The sequence below is a fragment of the Agelaius phoeniceus genome, chromosome W, assembly GCF_051311805.1.
Source record: "Agelaius phoeniceus isolate bAgePho1 chromosome W, bAgePho1.hap1, whole genome shotgun sequence".
In the NCBI taxonomy this organism is placed as follows: Eukaryota; Metazoa; Chordata; class Aves; order Passeriformes; family Icteridae; genus Agelaius; species Agelaius phoeniceus.
In genome coordinates, this window is record NC_135301.1 from 22,531,069 (window position 1) to 22,544,224 (window position 13,156).

Sequence of the window (13,156 nt, forward strand, 5' to 3'; positions counted from 1 at the left end):
ACCGAAAGGACAACCCTGTGCAGTGCTCGACATCAAAGACTGCTTCTTTTCTATTCCCCTGCACGAAGACGACAAGGAGCATTTTGCCTTCTCCATCGTCTTCCCGAAAAGCCAGCAGGCCAACCTACACTTCCAATGGAGGATGCTTCCACAAAGAATGCTCAACTCCCCCACTATCTGCCAGATCACTGTGGACCGAGCGCTAGCACCAGTCCAGCAGAGCAATCCGACTGTAACCATCGTGCAGTACATGGACGACATCCTGATCGCCGCACCATCCACGAGACAAGTGGATCAGCTGGTGTCTACCATCTCTGAGACCTTAAGGACAAATGGCTTTGAGGTAGCGAGTGCAAAAATAAAAAAGGGACCGTACGTGACCTTCCTAGGAGTCGGAATCACAAGCTCCTACATAACTCCTCCCCAGATGAAAATCCGCCGAGACATCAAGACGCTCCACGACATGCAACAGCTGGTAGGGTCCTTACAGTGGCTCCGCAACATTGTCCTGATTCCTCCCGAGGTCATGGACCCTCTAAATGACCTCTTGAAAGGGAAGAACCCATGAGAGCAAAAAACCCTGACACCGGAAGCGGTAAGCTCGCTCAACTTCATCGAACGTCAGATGTCAGAGAGCATGCTCACCAGATGGGACTCAAGTGCTCCAGTCGATCTGTATGTCCACTTTACAAAAAGGGGGGAGTGGGAGCCTTAGCCCAAGGACCCCCCGACAAGGCCCAACCGATACTATGGGTGGTCTTGGGGAAACTGTCGCGTGCCTTTTCCCTGGGAGTCGAGTGCCTCTGCAGCCTCATCATGAAAGACAGGAAACTCGCCCTAAGACATCTGGGCATCGAACCTTCCAGGATAAGCTTGCCTCTCCGCAAACAGCTCTCTGCGCAGTCAACAACAATATCGGAATATCTAGCCATGGCCCTTACAGGCTTTGGAGGAGAGATTCGCTACGCAGAAAAACCCCCTTGGACTCGGCTGCTCACGGTCATCGATATCGACCTCCCACCAAAAGTACTTGACCGACCGCAGGCGGGACCAACCATCTACACGGACGCATCATCGCAGACCTCCACCGCGGCGGCAGTATGGCAGTCAGGAGAACAGTGGCAATGTGTCAAGGCAACCGACCCCACGCTTTCGGTCCAACAGCTTGAAGCAGCAGCTGTAGTGCTAGCATGCGGACTGTTCCCAGAAGAACACCTTAACATTGTGACTGATTCCATATTTGTGGCCAAGCTCTGCCTAGCCATGTCCGGACCAGGTGTGTCAGTGTCCACAGTGGCAACGATGCTGGAGGAAGCACTCTATTCACGGAAAGGCACCATATCAGTCATCCACGTCAACAGCCACGACCCAATCAAAGGATTCTACCAAATAGGCAACGACAAGGCTGACGCCGCCGCAAAGGGCGTATGGACACTGAAAGAAGCTCGTCAGTTGCACGAATCCCTTCACATCGGAGCTAAAGCGCTTGTGAAAAGGTGCGGGATTTCTACCGCGGACGCAAAGCACGTCGTCTCTACGTGCCCCCCACTGCCAGAAGTCGCCACTGTGGTCGAGTGGCGTCAACCCCAGAGGCCTCAAAGCCTCAGAAATATGGCAAACAGACTTTACACAATGCCAGCTGTTGAAACCCCGAGCGTGGCTTGCGGTTACCGTAGATACGTACAGCGGCATGATTGTGGCCACACAGCATCTCAAGACCGATTCCAAAGCGACCATCCAACATTGGCTAACAGCCATGGCATGGCTTGGAGTTCCAAAACAGATCAAAACAGATAACGGCCCAAACTTCATCTCAAAGGTAGTCCAAGCATTCGCCTCGAAATTGAACATCGCCTTGGTGCATGGCATCCCATACAACAGCTCCGGGCAAGCCATCGTCGAAAGAGCAAACCAGACTCTGAAAACTAAGCTGGAAGTGCTAGCAAAGGCAGGCGGCTTCACCAATGCCATTCCCCCGGGTGACCAGGCGCGCATGCTGGCAACTGCGCTGCTAGCGTTAAATCAATTCCCTAGGGCGAATGAGACAAACAGTCCTGCTCAGAGACACTGGGCCACTTGGGCGCTAGAGGAAGGCCCACGGGTGGTGATCAAAAATGAACTAGGGGAGTGGGAACAGGGTTGGAGATTAGTGCTCACGGGGTGCGAATATGCGGCCGTTAAAAAAGACGGGGACATTAAATGGTGTCCACTCAAATCTATTAAACCAGACCTTCAAAGGGAAACTCATGAGAATTGTGAGACTTTGTTTGCAAGACTGGATCATTGGACGTCCCCGAAACTCATATGCCCCACTACCGGGAAAGAGAGAGAGGCCATCGAGCAACCCAACATCACCTGAGAAGCTCGCGCCATCAAAATTAAAGCAGCAACGGTATCTCTGTGTAATCTTGTTTCTAGGGTTAGTAGGCGGAGGACAAGCAGACACAAAACATTACCCTCACCAGCCATTCAGTTGGGTTCTACGCCATCTCTCAGGTGAGGGGGTCATCAAAGAAATTGTTACAGCCGACATCCCATCTTTCGAGTTCAGGTTAAAAGACATTTTTCCCATGCATACAGGGCACCCCAGATTTCAGGAGACAACAGTATTTGGGATGTACTGGTGCCCTGCTTCCAACCCAGGAAAAAGTTATTGTAATTACCCAGGGTATGGATATCGTGGATATTGGGGGTGTGAAACTATTGTGATAAGCAATAGATGGACACCTCAACAGCCTGATAAGTTCCTGCAAATTAAGTACACTCCACACGGCTGTATCGAACCAAAATATGACGGAGATGGGTATGCACTTATGCCCGGAGGCTTGAAACAGCACACTTGCACAGGTTATATAATGACAATCCTGCAGCCGACCCATGATGCCTGGGCCACAGGTAAAGTGTGGACAGCGTATGCTCATCTCTCTGGCCGCGGCATCTGGGCGAACATACAAATTATCAGACTCCCAGCTTCAATATCCCAATCAGTCGGACCCAATCCGGTTCTAGTAATGAGTAGACCCAGGGAGGGGATCGCAGCTAACGGTAGATCTAGCCGCAAAACACAGAGGTCGAAACTAGACTCCCCATCCGATCTCTTAACCAAACCAACCCTCTCCAATCCATTCTTAAGCGTGTTAAATGCTACCTTCTTATCGTTAAACCAATCCAACCCGGACTTCACAGAATCATGCTGGTTATGCTATGATGCACAACCCCCTTTTTACGAAAGTGTTGCCTTCGATCTCCCATTCATCTTCTCAAAGTCAAACAATCCACGCCAATGCAGATGGGACACCCCCCGGAGAGGTATCACCCTAAGTCAGGTTACGGGCCAAGGCAAATGCTTTGGCAATGCAACCTTGGCAAAGCAGATGGGCAACGTCTGCAAGGAATTCGTCAAACTTAAGGGAGGGAAGTTACAGTGGGTGATCCCAGCTGCATCGGGAATGTGGGTCTGTCACGGATCCGGGGTAAGCCCATGTGTACTCCTTGACAAATTCGACCATTCTACTGACTTTTGTGTCCAAGTTCTAATTGTCCCCAGAGTCCTGTATCGCCAAGAAGAAGAGGTGTACCGCTTGTTCGAGGAACCCAACCGGCTCTACAAACGAGAGGTGATAACAGGCGTCACCATCGCAATGCTCCTCGGTTTAGGAGCTACCGGCGCTGCCACAGGCATCTCGGCCCTTGCAACACAACATCAGGGACTGGCACAACTGCAGATGACAGTTGATGAGGACTTGCAAAGGATCGAGAAATCCATCTCTTCCCTGGAAAAATCCCTTTCCTCACTCTCAGAGGTTGTCCTCCAAAACAGGAGAGGACTGGACCTCTTGTTCATGCAGCAAGGGGGCCTGTGTGCTGCCTTGAAAGAGGAATGCTGCTTTTATGCAGACCACACCGGAGTCGTCAGAGACTCCATGGCCGAACTGAGAAATCGGCTAAATCTAAGGAAAGCAGATAGAGAAGCTCAACAGGGCTGGTTCGAGTCGTGGTTCAACCGGTCTCCATGGCTCACCACCCTGATTTCTACCCTAATAGGCCCAGTCACTATAATCTTACTAACCCTAATCTTCGGGCCTTGCATATTAAACAAACTGGTGCTATTTGTTAAAAGGCGTTTGGAAACTGCTAACATTTTGTTTCTCAAGCGCCGACAATTACTTTAAGGCGTGCCACTTACTAACACACTTACAATTTTACGCTAATTCTACTAACCCATGAAATTTTGCAACCTTTACATTTTATAACTTTATAAGATTTTTACTAATCATGAGGGGGGGGAATGTGGAGAGCTAGGGATCTGCGTGCGGAAGATCTCGGGCTGTATGGGTAGATAAGCTCCCCCTCACCCTGCAGTCTGACTGTTGCTCCGTACCTGGCCACACCCAGCCGGATGTGAGCAGAGAGGTGACACAGACTGCCCAAGCCATAAATACCCCTGAGACCCCTCAATAAATGCCATTTGCTGTCCACCATATTGGTGTATGTAGCATTGGACCGAGTGACCCTGGGCTTTGGGTCACCGTGCCGGACCTCCCGAACCAGGTCGCCACGCCGTAACGGCAACACTTCCCACATCCCTTTCTACTCAGTATGAACTGAAGGAATAGGATGAGAAGATATGAGAGGCTGTTAAAGTTATACAAGTCTAAAAACTCTTTTTTTCAAACTCACAGATCAACTCGCCATCCCTGTCTCCTGCCATGTCTTCATCAGCAGGGAACCTCCAACTGCTCCATATAAGGTTTTTGATGCTCCTCACCTTTTCATCAACTGGTGCACGGATTGTCCCTCAGCCCAATCAGAACATCTGGGTCACACTGGCCAAGACTTTACAACAAGACAATCTATGCCTGTCCATGGGCAGCCTAGACAACCGGCTGTCAATGTGCCTGGTAGGGATTCCTTTAGTAGCAAATAAATACCCACATACAGGTAAGAAACCCAATCCAGTAGACACTTGGGATGAGTGGACCAAAATCTTGCCACAAGCACCAGAGGAACCCCAGGAATTGGATTTGTTGGGGTCCTCCAAAGCTGTATATTGTGTGCAATTTTATTGTAGACATCCTAGCCAACACTTGACCTGCCTTGACCTTATTAGGTCCACCCATAGAAAAGATGTAATACCAATTAACAAAATTTATAATCCTCCAAATTGGTGCAACTACACCAGTCATACACTTTCTTCGTCCTCACTCCAACCCAAGGTGTTGCCCCAGGGTGTGTTTCTTATCTGTGGAGACCAGGTATGGGCCGGGATCCCCTAATGCCTCCAAGGGGGTCCTTGTAGCCTTGGCCAGCTTACTACCCTCACCCCAAACATAACTTTACTTCAAAACTGGAATCAAAAAAGAAAATTGGCCCACCAAAAGAGATCATATACTGCATTTGATGAAAAATGCGACAGCCAGGTTACTAACTGGAATAAAGGAAAGAGAGTCACAGTCTCATTATTTTTACCTTGGGTGGCTGCAGCTAAAGCTCTTGGCGAGCTTTCTCACCTGGGGTGTTGGCTTAGTAAGCAAGCTAATGCCACCTCCACTGCACTCAGTGGCCTTCTTAGTGACACTGAAACTACCAGGCACTCATCACTACAAAACCAAGCAGCAATAGACTTTTTACTGCTTGCCTATGGACGTGGCTGCCAGGACTTTGAAGGGATGTGCTGCTTCAACCTTTTTTGGCATTTAGAATCTATCCACTCAAACATCCAGAAGCTGAGAGAACAAGTAAAGGACTTAAAAGTGGAAAAGAACCCAGACTGGGTCAATGAGCTTTTTGGACAATGGGGGTTGACAGGATGGGTTTCAGCTTTTGTTCAAGGGATTTTGTGGGTTGTAATCATCATTTTTATTGTTTTACTTATGTTTTCCTGTTTAATTAATTGTCTGCAGAAATCCATTGGAGAAGTCTTTTTAGTAAAACAAAACAGGGGAGTTGTGGAGGCCTTTGAACCTATTAGGGAAACTTCTAGGTAGTGCCCTCGAAGAATTTACCACTGGTTTCGAAAAAGCCTTATGCTTAGGGTGAGATGAAAGGGGCTTCTCCCATGGCGCTCTGCAGCACTATGTTAATTTGCCCTTTCCCTATAGGTCATTGCCCTTTGCCCTGCCCTCTTACTGCCTCTGTGCCCGCAGACCATTGGCCCCTGACCCCATACTTAACCTGGGACACTATACTGTTTGCTTGTCTTTTCGTCCCTGGACTTCTTCAGCGTGACTCTACGATAAACCTTGCTGGAACTCTAAACAAGAGACCCTTTCCATCTTTCTTCACTGACCTACCTGTGGTGTGAGTGTGCATTGAGTGACTGTCTGTGCTTGCCCGAGCAGCTTTCTCAGAAGACACTTTCGGGAAGGTAGCAGCAAAACACCATCCATTTTACCAAGCTGCTACACCAAGAGAAAAATGCAAGGAATGACCCTCCAGGTTATCTAGAAGTGTCAAACAACCAAACAGAGCCTTGAGAAGAAATTAAATGTATGAATTTCATCTACAGGATGGCATGAAGACAAATCAAAGGTCAAGCCAAGCAAAAGTATTCCTGGAGCATGTAAGCTCACAGGAATGTTTGAGTATGTATAATCCTCATGAATATGCATGTAACCAATGTAATGAAAAAGTATATAAGAAAATTGTTTTAAGCTAATGGTGTGCTTCTGGCAGTTTGCCAGGCACCCCAGTGCTACGATACTGTCCCTTTTATCCCTTATTAAACTTTTAAAAATTTTAAAGAGTGAGCCTTGTTTCTCACAATGGCAGGGAATTACAGGGAAATGTTGTGACCATATTTCTCCTCTGACCACTTTGGGGACCCTTGGAGAGTTCAGTTTTATTATGGATTGCAATTTAAGTTCTGAAATTTCTCTCTTCTCAAGAGACAGGGTTTCTGCACTTTTGTTAGAATCCAATTCAACATTTGAATCACCAGTTTCATCAGAGTTTTTCTAAATATCATGATTCTCATCCCGAGGTGATGTTGTTGACTGTGGAATTTCTTTAACATCCCTAGAGTTGGGGTTTTTTAATGATGTTAATTCCAATTTTTCTTCCAAGGTTTTTGGTTTTTCCTTGGATTCTTTTAGCTTATGTTTTAATTTGTCATGTACTCTTATCATTTCCTTTCACCACTCACATGGAGCCTTTAAACATGATGAGCAATTTTCTCCATTTTTATCTGTCAGCGATTCCCGCTGTCCATTTCTGTTCTCTTGGATTTTTTGCACTCAAACCAGCTGCCTACTGGAAGAGGATTAACACAGTGCCACCGTACATAGTTTCATAAGTCTTTAGTCTGATTGTTTGAATCATTTGTCATCATCCTGCTTTGACTTCACCAAAAATGTTACAAATGGATGTGAGGGTTTAAATAAGTCTCTGCCTTTTGCCCAGGCCTCTGGCAGCAGGCAGTAGCTTTATTGAGGTGGCCAGCACCTCAAAACCCACTCTCGTTCGCAAGTTCTTTAATAATGGCTGATTCAGTCTATTATAGAATGAACTATTTATTTAATAGACACAAAACTAGCAGACATAAGACTTAAACTATCTACTACACAGGAATAAGGACAAAAAGAGACTACTAGTAAGTATATACAGTATGGGGTTAAAGGTACCATTAATTTTACAGCTAGCAAAGAAATAATATAACTTAGGATCCAATGTTTCTTACCATCCAGTTGTTGGTGGGGCACACATCAAAATCCTTTCCCTTAATTTGAAGGAAAGTAACCACTGAATCTGTGTCCAAACTCCGGGGAGAAGTCTGGCACACTTTCAGGGTGTATGTAGTAGGCTTCTGCCTCCATGATAATTCGTGTATGCTTTTATAGTTTGTAAAACAGTGTCTCTCAGTAGAGAATATTTTTCTTCTTCCCACATCTGGAAAAAGGTAAAACCAGTGGGTTTAGGTAAGAGCAGTTTAATAATTGATATAAAGTAAAATAAAATACTAATAATTGTAATGAAAATGGAGATAACAAAGACAGAAAGAGGAATAAAACACAAGAAAAACAAGTGATGCACAATGCAATTGCTCCCAACTCCCTGACTGATGCCCAGCCTGTCCCCAAGCAGTGATGGGCCCCTCCTGGCCAACTCCTCACAGTTTATATACTGAACATGATGTTCTATGCAATGGAATATCCCTTTGGCAAGTTTGGGTCAACTGTCCCAGCTGTGCTCCATCCCAGCCTCTTGTGCACCTGCTCACTGGCAGAGCATGAGAATGAAAAGTGCTTGACTTGGGGTAAGCACTCCTCAGAAACAACCAAAACATCAGTGTGTTATCAACATTATTCTCATCCTAAATCCAAACTTCAGCACTGTACCAGCTACTAGGAAGAAAATTACCTCTATCCCAGCTGAAACCAGTGTGAAAAATGACCAGATAATATTGGCTTTCGTATTTATATATTAGCTTATGCATGTTGTTAGTGATTATAAGTATTTAGAAATAGTATCAATTATAACTCTTTTTAGCTGCTTATTAATATAATCTATCAGCTTAAGTATGCACTATGTTGCTCATAGAAATAGTAGTGTAATGAATATAATATCTATGTATCACTTATGGAAATAAGAGTGTGATGAATGCATTGAGTTATAGACCTTAGCAAAACATAAGTTGAAAAAAAGAGGCTTTTGTGTAACTAAAAACAGTGTAAGGCCATCCACTGACAAACCTGTCCAAGTGATAAGATAACCATGACACAAACCAGAGCATTGGAGGACAATTAGAGAATACCATGTTAAATTTAAGGAGGGCATACTAAATCCTTATCAGAGGATGTGAAACAGCAGGATAGAGACACAAGAAGAAATAAAATATATTGACCTGACACACAGGATGTCATGCAGATAAACGTGTGTGAAGAAGTCAAACAAAGGAGTTCCCAAAACATCAGAAAGGTAGCAAGAATGTTTGAATATTGCATGAAACACATGAATATGCATGTACTTCAGCTGATGTAACAGTATAAAGATAACATTGTCTGTATACACGAGTGGAGTGTGTTCTTTGGCTGTTGGCCAGGAGCACCCCAGTGCTGGAAATATTGTCCTTTTTTATCCTATTATTATTAAACCTTTAAAAATTCTAATCAGTGAATTCTGGTTTTCCCTCCAGGACAGTAATTTAAAACATAGATTTTAGAACCATATTAGAACCAGTGCCACCAAAAAAGCATGAAGGGTGTTACTAATTGGAGAGTCCTCACTGAGAGGCACAGAGGCATCCATTTGCCATCCAAACAATCTCTCTAGAGAGGTTTGCTGCCCACATTCATGATATCACAGAGTCTACCAAGCCTGATAAAGCCAGAAGTTTATCATCCATTCCTATTCTTTCATGTAGGGTCAAATTGTTACCAAATGTTTGAAATATCAGAATCAAACTCTCCAACACTAAAATTGTGTTAAAGAGGGCATCATTTAATTCAGGCCTGAGGTGCATGCAAGAGAGTCTACCCTACTGTGGACCCGTGATTCTACAAAAGGGTTACTTATATACAGTCCCTACATGCATAGTACAATTTACCTATTACCATAAATCTCACCCCAAGTTCCCAGTGACTCAGTTCTTGGTTTTGTCTATCACTGCATTCTTGGGCCAGTTGTCTTTTTCTTATCTCCCAACCATCTTTGCTGAATGCAGCTTTTGCATGTCTTGTTTCTCTGCTAAAAGTTTCCACAGGCACAGTAAAAACTGAATTAACCCTTTTGGTATCAAAATGAGGCTGAAACAAGGAGATTGCAAAATATCAAAAAGAATTTCATGCCCTTCTGTCCCGATTTGAGACAAATTTGAGACAAAACATCCCAAAAGGGTGTCTCCTCTTATAGAAGTGTTATAGATGGATAATGAGATGATTGGCTGTCGCAATTAAGAGATTACTATTGTGTGAATATTAAGAAAAGCTTTAGTGATGTATAGTTATATTACTGTAGTTTAGATGTCCTCTGTTCTCCCCACAGTTCTCTTCTCCCCCCCGGCTCTGTATTGTTATCATCAGACAGGCTGGGTTGTCTTGGACAGGTAGAAAGAAGGCATGCACATGTGCCTCTTACATGGGGCAGTTGGGAATGGAAAAGCTTGTTGCTAAGGGGGCGCAGCATGACAACACCTGACCTTCCAATCAAGTTACAAGAAAGCAATTTCCACCAATAAACAGCAAAGAAGAGTTGACTGACAGACTTTGGGAGGGGCTAGGGTTGGCTGACGCAACCCCAGGAGTATAAAAGGCTGAGCATCCATCTTGGAGATGAACTGGCCACATGGTAGGCAGCCATGAAGGCAGTTCCCAGCGCTTCAAATTTTTCCTTATTTAGTCCTTTTGTTGTATTTTTGTTAAGGTTTAATTTATTAAATTTAAAATTAAATTAAAATAAAATAAATTAACTTAAAATAATTAAAATAAAATAAATTTTCCAAGGTGCCATAGGCTTTTGAAGAATGCATATTCCTGAGTACAGCCAGATTGTGAGCCCTCTCTACCTAGTTACCCTCAAAAAGAACAATTTCCAGTGGGACCCTGAACAGCAACAAGCCTTTGCTCAGACCAAGCAAGAGATTGCTCGTGTGATAGCCCTTGGCCCAGTCAAGACAGGACCAGATGTGAAGAACATGCTCTACTCTGCAGCTGGGAGCCATGGCCTGTCCTGGAGCCTTTGGCAGAAGGTGCCTAATGAATCTCGAGACTGACCACTAAAATTCTGAAACCAAAGCTACAAAAAGTCTGAAGCTAACTACACTCCAACAGAGAAAGAAATCTTGGCAACCTATGAAGAAGTCTAAGCCGCCTCAGAAGTAATTGGCACCAAAGCACAACTCCTCCTGGCACCCCACCGACCGGTGCTGGCATGAGTGTTCAAAGCAAAGGTTCCCTCTACCCACCACACCACGAATGCCACATGGACCAAATGGATTGCTCTCATCACAGTGTGCCTGTATTGGAAAATTGAATCGCCCTGGGATTTTGGAGATAATTACAAACTGTCCTGAAGGTGAAAACTTTGGTCTCACTGACAAAGAGGGATGAACTAATAAAAACCACTTTGAAAGCATTGGATAGAAAATCTTTCAAAAATTGGAAGCAGCAGCTAGCAAAGGCCACACCTAGTTGGTTAGTTAACACCCAAGGCTCCACCAATCAAGCAGGCCCTGCCTAATCTGAGCCCCTGCATATAGTAAATGAAGATAAAGTCCCAATATTGCATGTCAGAAGTTTGTTAGGGAAGACAGTTTGGATCAATTCTGCCTCGAGTACAGACAAACCCATCCGTGGGGTTGTCTTTGCTCCGGGATCAAGTTGCACTTGGTGAGTAATGCAGAAAAATGGAACAACACAATGTGTACCTTAGGAACATCTGATTGTTGGGTGAGAACCATGTGTAAATACCACTGTTTGCTGAATGTCACTGCCACTATCTGTATATAGCTGGATATATGTGTGTATATATATATATATATATATATGTATGTATGTATTGCCTGACCTGCTGTATGTCCAGAAATTAGTCCTGTACCTTTAAGCTAGGCCCAGAGAGACAAGGTGGGGGGGGGGAGATTGGTGGAATTTTTCATGGCTCATATTCAAAACACAGGGAGATAAAAAGTTCAAGGCTCTCTGTATTCTCTGCTGCTGGGTCAGGTGTCTGGTCAGCCCCTCTAGACATCTCAGCCCTGATTCTAGAGTAGCTGCAAACCATGTAGAGTAAACCTAAAAGATAAAACACCAGGAAGGTGGTCTCTTTAACATTCAGGGGAAACTGAACATTCTCAAAATATGACGTATCAGATTTAAAAGGAAAGAAGAAGATGAAAGGCTGGGAAACCTCATCCCCTGCTCCTCCTCTAACAAATTGAGTGCAATCACTTATAAAACCCCAAAACAGGCAACTGAGATTAGGACAGAGACTAGGATGGTGAAACAACAGACCATACACATTTTGAACAACTCCCAGTACCTCCAATAGCCTTCTATAAATCATTACCACTAAACACATCAAAATAGCGAGTCTGATTCGTGCCCCTGTTCTGTAAAAGGTACATATCAGGCACAATATTGGCACTATCTGTGAATAGACAAACATGCCTAGGGACCAGAAAGACATTAGTACCTCAAACCAGAGAGACATTATTGCCTCAAACAACATGGTGACTACTGACTGCTTTATCCCAATACAAAGTAATTAAAACCAAAATGTAATTAGTGCCGTTTTTTTTCACTTTCTCCAGCCGCACACTGGGAGCCAAATTATTTGTCCTGGTTTGAGACAAATTTGGGAGGAAACATCCCAAAATGGTGTCTCCTCCAATAGAAGGCAGGTTTCAGCAAACCCTCCCCCACATGTTCAGAAAAAATTCCCTTGCAGAAAGTGAAAAAAACCCTGTTTATTTAACAAGCAGAGTGCTCACAGGCATGAAGATAAATGAATAATATTAAAACATAAAACCTCTCATTGAGGAGAAGAGATGGTAGATTCAGAGTCCTTTCTGTAGGTATGGCTTGGCTTCCTCCCAGTCCGGAGCTGGTCTCCAGGCCTCTGCTGCATAGTGGGGGCCCTGGGAGATGTTCTGGTGTTTCAGACTGGAGAAAAGCTGAACAGTTCCATAAGAAGAAGCTGCAGTCCCAGGAAAAGCTTCTTGCCTCAGCTAACTAGAAAATAACTAGTTAAAAGCAAAGGGAAGAAAAGCACCATCTCTCTCTCTGGAGAAAGAAAAGCCATGAGCTGGGGAAAAACCAAGAAGCTCATCTGTGTTTTTGAACATAGGCACCAAAAGAATTCCGCTTCCTTGCCCCCCCCCCCCCCCCCCTTCCCCCTCGGATCTTGGTTAAAGCTACAGAACTCATGTCTGGACACAGAGCAGATGATAGGGGATACAGCATCATAAAGTCATCCTAGGACACCCTCTGAAAGGTGTTGAAGGGATCAGGAGCACAGATAGTGTTCACTGTCCTCCTAGCAGGAGACTGGGACCCAAGAAGAAGGAGATGAATGGATCAGATTAATGACTGGCTGCGTGGCTGGTGCCTTGCTCAGGGTTTTGGGTTCTGTGATCTTGGATGCATCTTTGAAAGACAGGGCATACTGACACCTGATGGGGCACACATGACCAGTTGGGGAGTGTCCTGGAAGCAAGCTGGCT